Source organism: Ailuropoda melanoleuca, chromosome 4 (genome assembly GCF_002007445.2).
Source record: "Ailuropoda melanoleuca isolate Jingjing chromosome 4, ASM200744v2, whole genome shotgun sequence".
Classification (NCBI taxonomy): Eukaryota; Metazoa; Chordata; class Mammalia; order Carnivora; family Ursidae; genus Ailuropoda; species Ailuropoda melanoleuca.
This window is the reverse complement of record NC_048221.1, coordinates 58,211,965-58,227,451: the sequence shown is the minus strand read 5'-3', so window position 1 is coordinate 58,227,451 and position 15,487 is coordinate 58,211,965. Positions and strand designations below refer to the sequence as shown.

The 15,487-nt window shown below is 45.4% G+C and overlaps 1 pseudogene; it reads left to right on the top strand.

Moving 5' to 3' along the window:
• Window positions 1-13,951: 13,951 nt before the first annotated feature.
• LOC117801780 lies at window positions 13,952-14,925 on the top strand (annotated as a pseudogene).
• The last annotated feature ends 562 nt before the right edge of the window (window positions 14,926-15,487 follow it).

Genomic DNA, 15,487 nt, shown 5'->3' with positions numbered 1-15,487 from the left:
TCCAAGACCGTCGTAGTCAGCGTCTACACAGGCTGAAGGTACTGCTGGCCTAAAAATAGATGCACTTGGACCTGGGTTAAAAATCATTTGACGGGGGCATAGTTTTCAATTTAAAAATCAAATGACCTATTTGGGAGCCCGAGCTGGACGCCAACTGCTTGACTCTTGGGCTAGTTGATGGTTCACCCCACCTCGAGACACATGGGAGAAAGGGCTGGGGCAAGGTCAGGTCCTCCTCATGGAATGACCCTGTGAGCTGTCTGTTGAGCCTGAGACAATGGAAGGTAGGGCTGAGTGCTCCTCAGACATGGCTGGAAATGGCTTCTCGGGAAATGAAGGTTTTGCAAGAGAGAAGAACTCAGAGCCCCCCCTAACACCCTGCCACCACAAACGCTAGTGCCTCCATGTCTTTTCTCATTCCAAACCCCATGCCTGGTTGAGCTTCCGCCTATCCAGCCAGGGAGCATGTGAACAGAGGACGCAAACAGGGTGCAGATCCAGGCAGATGACCCTTCCACCAGGATCATTGAAAATTTGGTGCAAATGCCTTTATCTTTGGTCTCAGAGCTTGTCCCTTGGATAACAATACTGTCAGAGGTTTTTTTTTTTTCCTCTTCTTCCCTCTTTTTTGATGTTCAAAGCTGCAATTCTGACACTTGGTTTCTGATGTGAAAACATCCTACTCTCCAGACTGGTTCCGTGTTTGATGTCGGCCCTTTCAAATGTTCAAGACGTGCTTTGCAGAAATGCGGACTCTGCAAGCCTCCCTCATGGCTATTTCTCTCTGCTCAGCTGTTAGCTGCTGTGGTGCTGAGCACTTATAAAGGGAAGGAGGGGGCACACCCTGCAACACTGCTGAGTTATGAAAATCACTGCAAATCCAACACATTACCCTGAACCTAGCCCTTTAATGTGACTCTTACATATGCATCGTAGCCCTAATAAATGTGAATCAGTCTGGGAATGACTTCTCAGCTGTTCGTCTAGAGCATCACTGATTTATATTTTTTTCAATTAACTCATCAAAGGACCTAGATTTTAATCAAAGACTTCAGAATCTTCTGTGGGGTCAAGTCAAATCACTGTCAATGTGAAGGGGAGTCTCTAGTGGCATACCACAGGCTCTGGCCAGTAAAGCATTCTATAATTTAAGTGAAGGCATCAAGGAATAAATATCACATCTATCAATTACCCTAAGCTCAGTGGGACAGGTAGATATAACAGATGGCAGAATCAAGGTCACAATTACCTTAAAGGGAAGAGATTAAGGCACCAACTGGAATAAGCGTAAAACCTTGCATATAGAAACCTGCAATTCATTGCACTTGACCAAAGATCATTTGCAGAGTGACTGGAGTTCCTCCAAAAGGATGATATGACCTAAGTAGATTCAAAACCACCTGTGTGGGTGGATGTAGTGTCCCACTGCACCCTGCTCAGGCTACCTGCCCCACCAAGAGTCCAGCTGGTGGCTGGCATGTTGTAGGGGCATGTGGAACACCACCAAAGATGTGCAGCTTTGGAGCCCAGAGAGGGGTTAGTGGTAACGCAGCACTGCTCTCAGAGCTCAGGGATTGGAATGGCCTCTGTCGGGAAGGGCTCCCAAGATGAACAGGCAGAATTTACAAGGGAGGTAGGTTTCTCTTCAATTATAGACTAGATCACTTTTCAAGCATTGGAATGGCCTATTAATATAAACTTTTGAGTTGCATCAAGCAAGCAAATTATAAATGAACTGCTTCATACTTTTAAAAACCTGGAACATTTGTTCAAATGAAATCTCATCTGGAAGCCTAATATATAAACCACATGGGGTTATTCTTCTTGAAACAGAGGTGGGGGCCCAGAACACCATTTTTTTGGATGCCACCTACAATCTGGAACACTAGTAAAGGTCGTCTGTAGAAAAGCCCCAAATCCCCGTGATAAAGAGGACTTGAACCATGTGTGTTCTTGACTCCTTTTATTTCTCCCTGGCAAATATAACATTTCTGTAATCTAGCATTTCTGTAACAACTGACAAGCTGTCAGTTGTGTTGGGGCGTGATGTTCTAACATACTCCTAGAGGAGCTTGTAAAGATGTTCAGACTTAAAAATATGATCCGGAATTGGTATCACAAGCTAAAACAGCTCAGCTATCACATTTTATATCCAGCATACACTATATTCCCAGAGTCCCCCAGAATTTTATTTGGGACCAGCTCTCTCAGGCTTGCTTATTCCTCATCTCCTCTTACTCAGTATCAAGCATGAACCATTGTCCAGGGACATCCCTGTATAACCACTTCACAGCCATAAGTCAAGTGGAAATGCACCATTCCAAACAAATCTTCACTGATCACTTCCTGAAATGCCCAGCTATGTTGATGCTTCCTGGTGCACAGGGTTTTGTGAGGGTAAGTACTCTTACATCCCATTTAAAAAACTTCTTACCTCATCAAATACAAAAATTTTACTGGCGTGGCATAGACTGCTATCATTGTCCGCTTCTTCCATAGAAATACAAATTTTATCTGAGTACAAGATGGCCTCCCTAAATGCTTTCCCAGACTGCCCTGCAGCCAGGCATGGCCATGAGCAGGGTAGGTGTGGAAAGCTATACACACTCCCCCACTTCTCTCCCTCTTTCTGCAACTGGAGCGTGGTTATATGGGAAGCCAGCTCTGGCAACGAGGACAGGAGCAAACTACACAGACAGCAGGAAAGCAAGAAGGGAGCTCTGACTCCATCAAGCTGCCTGTCCAAGGTATTGCGTGAGAAAAAAATAAACTTTTATCTGTTTAAGACCCTCTGACTTTCTGATTACCCCACCTTTCTTTATCCTTTTCTTCCCCTACCGATCTTCCTAGTTCTTATGTTCCATAGATGAGAGAAATCATATGATAATGTCTTTCTCTGCTTGACTTATTTCACTTAGCATCAATAATCAGAAGGGGGAATGAAGCATGAGAGACTATGGACTCTGAGAAACAAACTGAGGGCTTCAGAGGGGAGGGGGGTGGGGGCATGGGATAGACCAGTGATGGGTATTAAGGAGGGCACGTATTGCATGGTGCACTGGGTGTTATGCACAACTAATGAATCATCGAACTTTACATCAGAAACCAGGGATGTACTGTATGGTGATTAACATAATATAATAAAAAAACATTAAAATAAAAAAATAAAATAAAAAAAGACCCTCTGACTTTGAATTTCTTATTATAGTAGTCTAGTTTGTCCTCTTACAGCTGTGTTTTATAGTCTCTCCTAGACTTCTTTCTATTCTGACATTCTATGAATTATCATCTCTTCTTGGATCACAGCTAGAGCTGGAGGAAATGTTGTTGAGTGACTAAAGCTAGCTCTTCTGCTTCTTCTTCTTTTACTGATGGACGTAAGGCAGGAATTGGACTTACCTTCCAGCTTACATAACTAGAAAATCAAGCAGAATGCAGAATACAGAATACAGGACTTTAGAACACAAACATTATACAACAGTGATTCCTAAGAAAAGGGAACCAAATACGTACATCAGTTTGCTGGGGCTGCATAGCAAAGTACCACAGGCTGGGGCGCTTAACAACAGAAATGTATTTTCTCACACTTTTGGAGCATAGATGTCTGAGATCAAGGTGTGGGCAGGGTTAGTTTCTTCTGAGGCTTTGCTCTTTGGCTTGAGAAGGTTGCTCTCTCCCTGTGTCCTCATGTGGCCTCCCTCTGTATGTCTCTGTCTTAATCTTCTTTTCATATCAGGACACCAGTTACATTGTATTAGGCCCACCTTAATGACCTTATTTAACCTTACCTCTTCAAAGGTCCTACACCAAACACAGTCACATTCTGATGTACTGGGGGTTAAGACTTCAACATATGAATGGGAAGGGGGGACACAACTCAGCCCATAACAGAGTGTACCCAGTGAATGCCTAGGTCCTGCCTGGAGAGTTTCTAAGCTTAAGTACAAGGAAAGGGGACCCGAAGAGAGCCTGCTGAGTTCTGGAGACAGAGGCCAAAGTGAGAAATTTGTGGGAGAGAGTACCAAAAAGGAGGGGGCTTTACAGAGTGAGCAAGCTGTGGAGGTCTGCATAGGGACCCCTCAAACCTTTATTTGAGTACCAATCCATGTGAAGGAATGATGCAACCTGAGGAAATCACCAGCATGAGGAAGTAGGCAAAACAATCCCCAGAACTGACTTGACCAGTGACTTGTGCTCCCTCCAGCAAGCAAGAAGAAACCTCCTAATACAAGAGGGCATTAAATCCCTCAGAAGGGTATGGTCTCAGTAACGCAACCAAATTAGCTCCAGAATGAAGCTGCTTGGACAAAGCTCAAACACAAGTCTCATAAAGATTAAGCTGATTCCAAGGAATTTAACTGCATCTAGAACTAAGCCAAAACTATTTGAAGGAATACAACAAACTCTAGCACTCCATTTTTAATAATATAAATTTCACAATATCTGTCATCCAATAAAGAATCACCATCATACCAAAAAAGTAAATATGATTTGTAATGTTTAAAAAAACTCAACCAGTAGAAATAGACACAGACAAGACACAGCTTATAGACTTAGTAGACATAAACATTAAAACTACTATTATAACTGTAGCCCATAAGTTTAAAAAGGTAAAAGAAGGCATGCAAATGATGGAAAGAAAAATGATAGATTTGTAAAAGACACAAATTTAAAGTATAGAGATGAAAAATGCAATATTTGAAATGAAAAATACACTTTATGCTCCTAACAGCAGACTAGATGATTCATGAGAAATATCAATAAACTGTAAGACACAGCAGTAGAAATGATCTAGAATGAAAAAAGAGGAAAGACAGAACATTAAGAGAAAGTCAGTGAGCTGTGGGACAATATTAATTGGCCTAACACAAGTATAACTGAAACCCTAGAAAATAAGGAAGTTGGACAAAAAAAAGGACTTTGAAGAAATTATGAGAAGAAACTTTCCAGACTTGATGAAAACTATAAATGTCCATATACAAGAGACCTAGTGAGCCCCCAGTACATTCACACACCATACATACACAAATCATGATCAAACTCCATAGGACCAGTGACAAAGAGAAAAGCTAAAGCAGTCAGAGGGGAAATATAAAGCAACTAAGTTAAGAATAAGAAAGACATCTCATCGACTATGGACTATGAGAAACAACTGAGGGCCTCAGAGGGGAGGGAGGTGGGGGATTGGGATAGACCGGTGATGGGTAGTAAAGAGGGCATGTATTGCATGGTGCACTGGGTGTTATACGCAACTAATGAATCATCGAACTTTACATTGGAAACCGGGGATGTACTGTATGGTGACTAACATAATATAATAAAAAATCATTAAAAAAAAAAAGACATCTCATCAAGAACAAGACAAGCCATGGGCACCTGGATGGCTCAGTCAATTAAGTGTCAGACTCTTGGTTTTGGCTCAGGTCCTAATCTCATGGGTCGTGAGATCAAGCCCCATGTCAGGCTCCGTGTTCAGTGGGAGTCTGCTTGGATAGTCCCTCCCTCTGCCCCTTCCCCCACTCATGCTCTCTCTCTCTTTCTCTCTCTCTCTCTCAAATAAATAAAATCTTAAAAAAAAAGCAGTACAAACCATTAAACAATGACACCTTTAAGTACTAAGTGAAAAAAAAATATCAACCTAGAATTACACATTGGGGAAAATATCTTTCAAAAACAAAGGCAAAAAAAAGACATTAAGACAAACACTGAAAAACTTTATAGCTGGTACTCTTGGATAACAAGCAATGGTAAAGAAAGTTCTTCAGGCAGAAGGAAATTGACACCTGAAGGAAATTCAAATCTAGACAAAGTAATAAAGAGTTTTGGGAATGGTAAATATGTAACATAAAAGACTGTTTTTCTCATGTCAAAAAACACTTTAAAAGATAATCAATTGTTTAAAGGAAAATCAAAAGATATATGGACTTTATAACGTGTAGAAGAAAAATGTACGCAAACAATAATACAATGGCTGAGAAGGGTAAAATAGAAGCACACTATAATAAAATGCTTAGAAAGAATATGAAGTGGTACAATATTTATGTTTAATATCATGATAATTTAATTATCATGGATAATTAAAGATGAGTATTGTTAACTCTAAAGTAATTACAAAATCCTAAAACAAAGAAATATGCTTTTCTGAAGGAAAATAAAAAGGAAATAAAATGAAAACATAAAAAATACTAAATCCAAAGGAGTCAAGAAGAAAAGGAGAAAAAGAAACAATGGGACAGAGGCAAGATGGCAGAAGAGTAGGGGACCTTGTTTCATCTGGTCCCTTGAATTTAGCTAGATAACTATGAACTCACTCTGAACACCTATGAACTCAACCTGAGATGTAAGAAAAGAATTGCTGTAATTCTACAAATAAAAAAGCAACCACTTTCTGCAAGGTAGAAGTTGCATAGAAGTGAATCTGAGGGGAGATATCAGAAGATAAACAGCAGGTGGAGGAAGCCTTCATAAGCCAACTACCAGAAAGTGATACAGCAGCGAAGCACAAAATTGGAACCATTAGAAGTCTGCTCCAGTGAGGGACGTCCCTGCCTGAAAGGTGCTCAGGTGATGAAGTGGGGCAGAATACTAGGTGGGACAGTGTGGTATCAGGATCCCTGGGACCACAGAAAGAACATGGGTGCCTGAGCCAGCAGACTTCCCAAGCATTGGAGAGGGGAAGCTGGTTATGGTCAGTGAGACTGGGAGTGGCCTCTCAGCTCAGTTTGCCATAAACTGGGAGCCCCAGCAGGATCCGGCAAATGCTCTCTGTGTGATGACCCTGCAATGGGCAGAAACATGGAGACACTTCTCCCTTCCCCAGGAAGATTGGTATGAGTCCACATCACAGGAATCTGTAGAGTTTGGCACACACAAAAGTGAAGATTGTTTTTCCCTGAGGGTTTACTGAAGAGAGAGGGACGGGATCTTTCAGCTCCAGGGCTGGAGATCAGGATGCCGCCATTTTTATTTTCATCCTCTGAAGCAGCGTGGAAAGGCTTCAGGGAACAAAAGCCAGAAAGAAGAACCCAAAGCAGCTTACACTGAGCCCGGCCTGCTGGCAAGGGATGGTGCAACTCTGCTGAGGCAAAGACAACTGAAAATCAGCACAGCAGGCCTCTCCCCCAGTAGACCAGCTGTAATAACAGTTTACCAAGCACATAGTACCTCAAAAATCCAGCACTAGGGAAAAACAGTATATAGAATTTGAGGTTTTTCCTCATGATTCTATCTTTCAGTTTAAAATTTTCCTTCCCTTTTTTCTTTTTTTTCTTTTCAACTAGTTTCTTATTTTATCAACTATTTGTTTTTGTCTTTTTTTAACTTCCATTTTACATTTACATTTTTTTTAAAGATTTTATTTATTTATTTCGACAGAGATAGAGACAGCCAGCGAGAGAGGGAACACAAGCAGGGGGAGTGGGAGAGGAGGAAGCAGGCTCATAGCGAAGGAGCCTGATGCGGCTCGATCCCATAACGCCGGGATCACACCCTGAGCCGAAGGCAGACGCTTAACCGCTGTGCCACCCAGGCGCCCCTACATTTACATTTTATGGATATATTCTTCATTCTTGGCTTCCTTTCACTGTGTTCGGTTTTATTTTTACATATATATGTAAGTTTTGCTTTCTTTAAAATTTTGGGAATTAGGGTCTTCTAACAAACAGACCAAAATACAGCCAGGACAAAGGGGATCACCCTGTTTTGTCCACCTGGGAGATTATATTCCTCTCCCCCGCCCCTGTTTTTCTTTCTTTCTTTTTTTGGTTTCTGACCTATTTGGATTTGTCTAGTGTGTATTTAGCTTAGGTCATGGTTAATATTTTTGATCTTGTTCTCTCATTCATCCATTCTTCTCTGGACAAAATGACTAGAAGGAGGAATTCACAACAAAGGAAAAAACCAGAGGTAATACTCTCTGCCGCAAATCTAATTGATATAGATGTAAGTAAAAAGTCAGAGCTGGAAATCAGGATAATGATTATGAAGTAACTAGCTGGGCTTGAAAAAAGCATTAAAAAACACTAGAGAATCTCTTAGTGCAGAAATGAAATCTTATCAGACTGAAATTGAAAATAATTTAACTGAAATGCAGTCTAAATTGGCTGCTATAGAGGCACCTTGGTGGCTCAGTCGGTTAAGTGTCTGCCTTGGCTCAGGTCATGACCTCAGGGTCTTGGGCTCAAGCCCCATGTCAAGCTCCCTGCACACTGAGGAGTCCGCTTCTCCCTCCCCTCCGCCATCACTTGTGCTCTCTCTTGGTATCTCTCTCTCTCTCTTAAATAAATAAATAACATCTTTAAAAAGAGAAATAAATAAATTGGATGCTCTAAAAGCTAGGGGAAATGAAAACACAATATGATGGAAAGGAAGGGAGCTGAGGAAAAGAGAGAAAAACGACTGATGGACCATGAGGGGAGGCTTCAAAAATCAGCAATACCATAAAATGAAACCAAATTGAAATTATTGGGGTCCCAGAGGGAGAAGAAAGATGGGGGGAGGGGGACAGGAGGTATATTTGAGCAAATCATAGGTAAGAATTTCCCTAATCTGGGGAAGGAAACAGGCTTTCAAGTCCAAGAGGCAAAAAGAATGCCCCCAAATTAAGTAAAAATAGGTCAACACCCCAACATATAATAGTGAAGCTTGCAAATTTTAGCAATAAAAAGAAAATCCTGAAAGCAGCTCAAGACAAGAGCTCCTTAAAATACAATGGTAGAAACATTAGACTGGCAGCAGACCTATCCATAGAGACCTGACAGGCCTGAAAGGGCTGGCATGATATAGTCAGCGTACTAATGAGAAAGACATGCAGCCAAGAATACCTTATCCAGCAAGGCTGTCATTCAGAATGGAAGTAGAGATAAAGAGCTTCCAGGACAAACAGAAACCAAAAGAATTTGTGATCATTAAACCATCCCTGCAAGAAATATTAAAGGGGATCCTGTAAGTGAAGACAGAGCCCAAAGTAACATAGACCAGGAAGAAACAGAGACAATATACAGAAACAGGGGTGTTACACGTAATACAATGGCACTAAATTCATATCCATCGATAGTTACTCGGAATGTAAATGGGCTAAATGCTCTAATCAAAAGACATTGGGTATCAGATTGGATAAAAAGGCAATACCCATCCATATGCTGTCTACAAGAGACTCATTTTAGACCTAAAGACACCTCCAGATTGAAAGTAAGGGGGAGGAGAACCATTTATCATGCCAATGGACATCAAAAGACAACTGGAGTAGCAATCCTCATATCAGACAAATTAGATTTTAAACCAAAGACTGTAGTAAGGAATGAGGAAGGACACTAGATCATACTTATAGGGTCTAGTCAACAAGAAGATCTAACAGTTATAAATATTTATGCTCCTAACTCGGGAGGAACCAATTATATAAATCAATTAATAACAAAATTAAAGAAACACATTGATAATCATACATTAATAGCAAGGGACTTCAACACCCCACTCACAGCAAAGGACAGATCCTCTAAGCAGAAGATCAACAGGGTAACAAGAGCTTTGAATGACACATTGGCCAGATGGACTTCACAGATATATAAAGAGCATTCCATCCTAAAGCAACAGAAAAAACATTCTTCGTGAGTGCACATGGAACTTTCTCCAGAATAAATCACATACTGGGTCACAAACCAGGTTTCAGCTGGTACCAAAAGATTGGGATTAGTCCCTGCATATTTTTGGAACACAATGCTTGACTTGAACAGAATCATAAGAGGAACTTTGGAAGGAACTCACACTTGTAGGTTAAAAAGCATCCTACTAAAGAATGAGTGGGTTAACCAGGAAATTAAAGAAGAATTTTTAAAATTCATGGAAACAAATGAAAATGAAAACACAGGAGGAGGGAATTAAGATGGCAGAGGAGTAGGGGATCCCTTTTTCAGCCGGTCCCCTGAGTCGAGATGAATAGGTACCAGACCAGCCTGAACATCCACGGAATCAGCATGAGACGCAGGAAGATACATCTGGATCTCTACAAATGAAACATCTCCAGCGCTGAGTATTGAGGTACGAAGCAGGGAACCGTGAAACCATGCACAGATATCGGAAGATAAACGGAAGGGGGAGGGAGCCGCCACGTTCGGGCACCAGGAAGCAGTAGCCACCTGCACGGGGGAGCGGGCAGACTCGTGCACCGGCACTCACGAGAGAGCAGACTGAGACCATGAGCCAGGGAACACGCACCACCAGACTGAAACGGAGCTCCGGTGTGCTCACTGGAACCAGACTGAGACCGGGAGCTCTGGGAGTGTGCAGGAGCGGCTGGAGGCTAGCGGCTGGCGGTGTTAGAAACACAAAGGACAGAGACGTGCCGGCCCTGGAAGTGAGGGCTGGGATGCCGGGTGTGGGGCGCACACCCCGGGATGCTTCAGGGTTGAGCGGCATCAACAGAAACAGAGTTAAAGTGGCCAGAACATCAGTGGAGAATGGTCCGGGATCCCTCTGTTCTGAGACAGAGGCTGAGATTCGGCCATTGCTGCTCTGACTCTCAGAAGAGGCACAGCAGACCGCCAGGGAAAGCTGCCAGAGAACAAAAGCCTGGAAATACCGGCTCAAAGTGTGCCAACCCCCATACCCCTTGCAGAGGACATGGAGACTCTACCCAAACAGGGTTGCCTGAGTATCGGCACAGCAGGCCCCTCCCCGAGAAGGCAGGCAGAAAAATCAAGAAGCCCACATCCCTAAGGTCCCTATAAAACAAGGGCACACGGCCTGGGTCCCAGTCAATAATTTGGGCTCTGGACAGCCCCACAACCTCTCCTCATCAGAATGACGAGAAGGAGAAATCCCCCCCAGGAAAGAAAAGACAACGAGTCTGTGGCCTCTGCCAACTTTACATCGGAAACCAGGGATGTACTGTATGGTGACTAGCATAATATAATAAAAAATCATTAAAAAAATAACTATTACATTTGCAGAGTTAATACAAGACAGAAGAGGTGATTTGGTTTCCAAATTCTTATCACATTCATAGTTTGCTCATCTGTGTCTCTAGATTACTCAGGATTTTTGGAAATTACTGAGACATTGCTAAACCCCAGGCCTTTCCATTATTGTCCAAATGGAAACTAGCTTTATTTTACTGTAAGACCTGGTTTGCAGTTGTCATGAGGATGGGCCCCACAGATCTCTCCCTTTACTCAAAGGAATCATGAGTCCTGTCCTGGCAGTAAACTCAGCAACCACACGGGACTGACACACGGAGCTCAGTACAACAGAAACACGAGAACGGGTTTCTTTGCTTTGATACGAGGAGGCCATCTCAAATAAATGAGGAAATGCTGTGGCACGAGCAACTTTGAGGGACTCGAAGCTACTCTGTGAGTTTTGGGCCCCTGGACCTGGGTCAGAGCTGGAACTCTACGCCCACAGTGAGGTGTGAAAAGAAACCAACACCTGCAAAATGCAAAGAGCTGGTCTGAGCCCTCTCCTGAGATGCAAGTCTTCTAAAAAAACCCCATCTCCAAAGACAATACCACACTCTGGATGGGCAAAGCAAGAAAGAAACTTTCGGGGTCCTGCATAAAGGCTGCAGAAATAGACAGCTGGACCCACTGATGCCCCTGACCTGTGCGACATTCACAGCTGACCCAATACATGGAAACCACGCCATCCATGGAAGAACTGCTCTGGCTGAACCCCTCTGGTAGGGGAAGGGAAGGGCCTTCTGCAACAGGAGGCAGTCAGGACCCCACAGGGAGGAGGACAGGAGTCTCCTTCCATAAGAATGGCAGGCCACTGAGAGAGGAGAGTTGGCAGAAGCCATAAATGAGGAATTATGTTTGTGAGAACCATAAATAAGAGAAAATCTGAGGCCATAAAGAAATATGTTAGAAAGGGGAAGAACTAAAATTCACAGTAAAAAGAACAGCATGAAAAAAAAGAGGACTAAGATTAGAAAAACACTCCAAATAGAATAGAATATCTGGAAAAAGGTATGGGCACGTCTGTGTGCACACACGTGTGTTTGATGAGAACTTCAGCAGCCAAAGCACTGGGCAGACACTGAAGAGAAAACTATAGTAACCATGAGATAGAATACAGGTATGTAACAGAACAGATTAAAGGAAAAATATAAGAAAGACGTGAAGCTACACAGATGGGACCATGAGTGGGTCCAAACAGTCCCATAGAAGCCCCAAGAGGGCACAGAGACTGGGGAACAGGTGTTGTTCACAAGGGTGGAATCATATTCCAGCAGAGCCAGAGGACATTCACTGAGTCCCCTGTGTGTGAAGACACAGAACATCAGAGATATGGAGAAACATTAATGGTAATCATAAAAAATATTACTTGCAAATAAATGAAAATTGGATCACAGAGGCTTTCTCATCCATGACAGCTGAGCTCATGGGCTGTAGGAGAATGTCTTGAGTGTTGGGAGTGAAAGCAAAAACTTCTCAATTTAGGATCTTATTCCCAGCTAGTCTAAGCTATACTTCAGGGTGAGGATAATTTAACATTGCTGGTTTTCAGTATATTGAACAACCTCTGAGATGTTTGTGAAGAGACACTTATGATGTACAATAGATTTACGAGCTCTTGGTTTTGCAATTTTTCTGACCAGGCTTCTTACATCTATTTTAAGAGATGTAGGAATGTATTTGCTGGTTTTGTGATGATTTCATTCGGGTCGGTATGAGTGGTTAGCATTGGTGTTACGGGTTGTTAGGGTTAAGGTTAGGGTTAGGGGTCTCCCTGCGCTCTTCTGCACAGAGCCCGTTCTCCTCCAGTAACCAGAGTGATCTTTTCGACACATAACATTTGGGCCTCTCTGTGGTCTGCTCCCCTCCTGCCCATCCTTTCCAGCCTCACCTCTCCCACCACGGCCTCTCCCTCTGTGACCACCCAGGGGTATGATTGTCCCACATGTGCCTCAGGCCTGAGTCCAAGACTTTGCAATCACTGTGCCCTCTGCCAGGAGCACTCTTCTCTCCCCCTGCTTCATGTTTGGCTTGTTTCCCCATTGGCTGGGCCCCGAATTGCCCCCTGATGACCTGACTCATTTCTGCTGGTTGAATGTGCCTGTCCGCTATTTAAATGTAGTGCCTGCCTTCCCGATGTGAGCAATTTGCTAACCTGCCCATGATGGGGCAGGCGTAAGGATGTAGCCTTAGTGTCTGCACAAAAAAATCAGTCTCAGAGGGGCTCACCAAACTTGTCTGATGATGGGGGAGCTGCTGTCCCTATGGTGGAGAGCAGGTAGTCCCCTCAGAGGGGGACCAGCCATGTGAGGTGGTTGGACAAGACTCCCAACTTCTTGTCTGGGGAGATGTAGACCTGGACCTGGAAGCTTACACCCTTGGATTCAAGGGTGGGGCCTAAGCAAGCTCCTTCTTCTTCCAGAGGTCCTCTTTCCCCTTCCCTGACCATGGGCTGGACCTGATTCCTGACCTGGGGGAGTTCGAGGGTGACCCCTCCTAGGAATACCAGGGGTTAATGAGGACCTTGTCAGCAGGATGCCCAGTAGCCTTCAAGGAGGACCCTACAGGGTGGAGACCACTCTGTGGGGGTCAGCAACATCCCACTCAAAACAAAGTGGGGCAGGTGGCCGGCCCTGCTGGTTCTACCCAGACTGTAGGGCATAGAAACAAGGGCTGTGCCCCAAGGTGCTCTGCTCCTGGCAGGTGGGGACAGGACCTGGGGGTTTGCCCGGGAGCTCAGTGCAGGGGGAGTGTTCCATGTGGGGCTGCATGGGCTTCCAACCTCTTAAGCCTTAGGCACCCCTTTGTAAGATGGGGTGCTGACAGCCCCCATCTCTGGGAGCAGAAGGTAGGGAGGCCCCATGGGCAGACTCACTCAGGAGAGGCCAGGAGAGTGGCTGTTGCTTAAAGCAGCCCACGGCCTGCCCCTTGAAGAAGGTACACAGGTCTATGGCCCTCAGCTTCGGGGTCCTGCTGCCAGCCTCTGGCAGTGACCCTCCTCTCACCCTGTCCCCTGTCCCTGTCTCTGTAGCTATGTGGTCTTCCTGGAGCTGTTCCTGCAGACGGCGAAGAAGCACTTCATGGTGGGACACAGGGTCACCTACTAGGTCTTCACTGACCAGCTGGTTGCTGTGCCCCGTGTGCCCCTCTGTGAGGGCTGGAGGGTGGTGGTCCTTATGGTGGACACAGGGTCACCTAGTACGTCTTCACCAACCACCAGCTGCCGTGCCCGTGTGCCCCTCCGTGAGGGCCAGTGGGTGGTACTCCTCATGGTGGACACAGGGTCACCTAGTACGTCTTCACCAATGACCAGCTGCCGGGACTGTGTGCCTCTCTGGGAAGGCCGGAGGGTGGTGGTCCTCGAGGTCCATGGCGCCCCACGCTGTCAGGATGTGTCCATGCAGCACATGGCAATGATCAGCTGCTTCTGTGAGCAGCGCTTCCTCCGTGAGGTGGACGACCTGGTGTGCGCCGATGTGGACATGAAGTTCCATGACCACGTGGGTGTGGAGATCCTGTCCCCCCTTTGTCACCCTGTACCCCAGTTTCTACTGGGTGGCCAATGAGAACTTCAGCTACGTGCGATGGTAGCAGTCCCAGGCCCACGTCCCCAGGGACCAGGGCAACTTTTACTATATGGGGGCCTTTTTGGGGGTGGGTCANATGGTTGCAGTCCCAGGCCCACGTCCCCAGGGACCAGGGCAACTTTTACTATATGGGGGCCTTTTTGGGGGTGGGTCAGTGGTGGAGGTTCACTGACTGACATTGGCCTGTCACCAGGCAATGGGGGTCGACCTGGCCAATGGGATGGAGGCCATGTGGCCGGACGAGAGCCACCCGAACCACAAGCCCACCAAGCCCCGGAGGCCTCGTGGGACCTGAGGCTGCTGGGCTGCCCTCCCCCCACCCAGGTCATGAAGGTGCTGAGATTCGGGCAGTGCCCAAGAATCACCGGGACATCCAGAATGCATGAGGGGCTCGCCCCGTCTCCATCAGGGTTGCCTCTCTGAGCGGAGCCATAAGAGCATGTTCCTTCTTCTGTCCCCTCGACTGTGGAGTCCAGCACTGCCCACTTGGGCATGTCCAGGGCCCCTAGCCACCCCCATGCACAGGAGGCCTGCCTGGGGCACAAGTTCCTTTCTTTGTGGTCAGTGCATTTCAATCATTTCTGGGTCATTTGCAGCTGCGAACGGCTCCAGTTTTATGTCGAATGTTTTTCTGTGTCAATGCTGAGCAACCATCTTTAAAAAGAACAATTGAGGGAAAAGGTTTTCTCCCTGGTTCTAAACAGACATCGCCAGGTGGGCTGGGAGCGGCCCTGCCGCAGCCTTGGAGCCAGAACGGGCCCTGGCTGGGTCTTCCTCCCAGTCCCTGCACCTCGCAGCAGCCATGGGCCTTCAGGGTCAGGGGTGCGCTGAGCCACCTCTCAGACCCCCGGTCCCCTGACCGCCAGAGGCTGTGACCGCTAGCACGGCCTCCAGGAGCATGGAGCCCTCTGGGTTATTTCTGGTTCCTGCCTTGGTTTTAAATGGCTA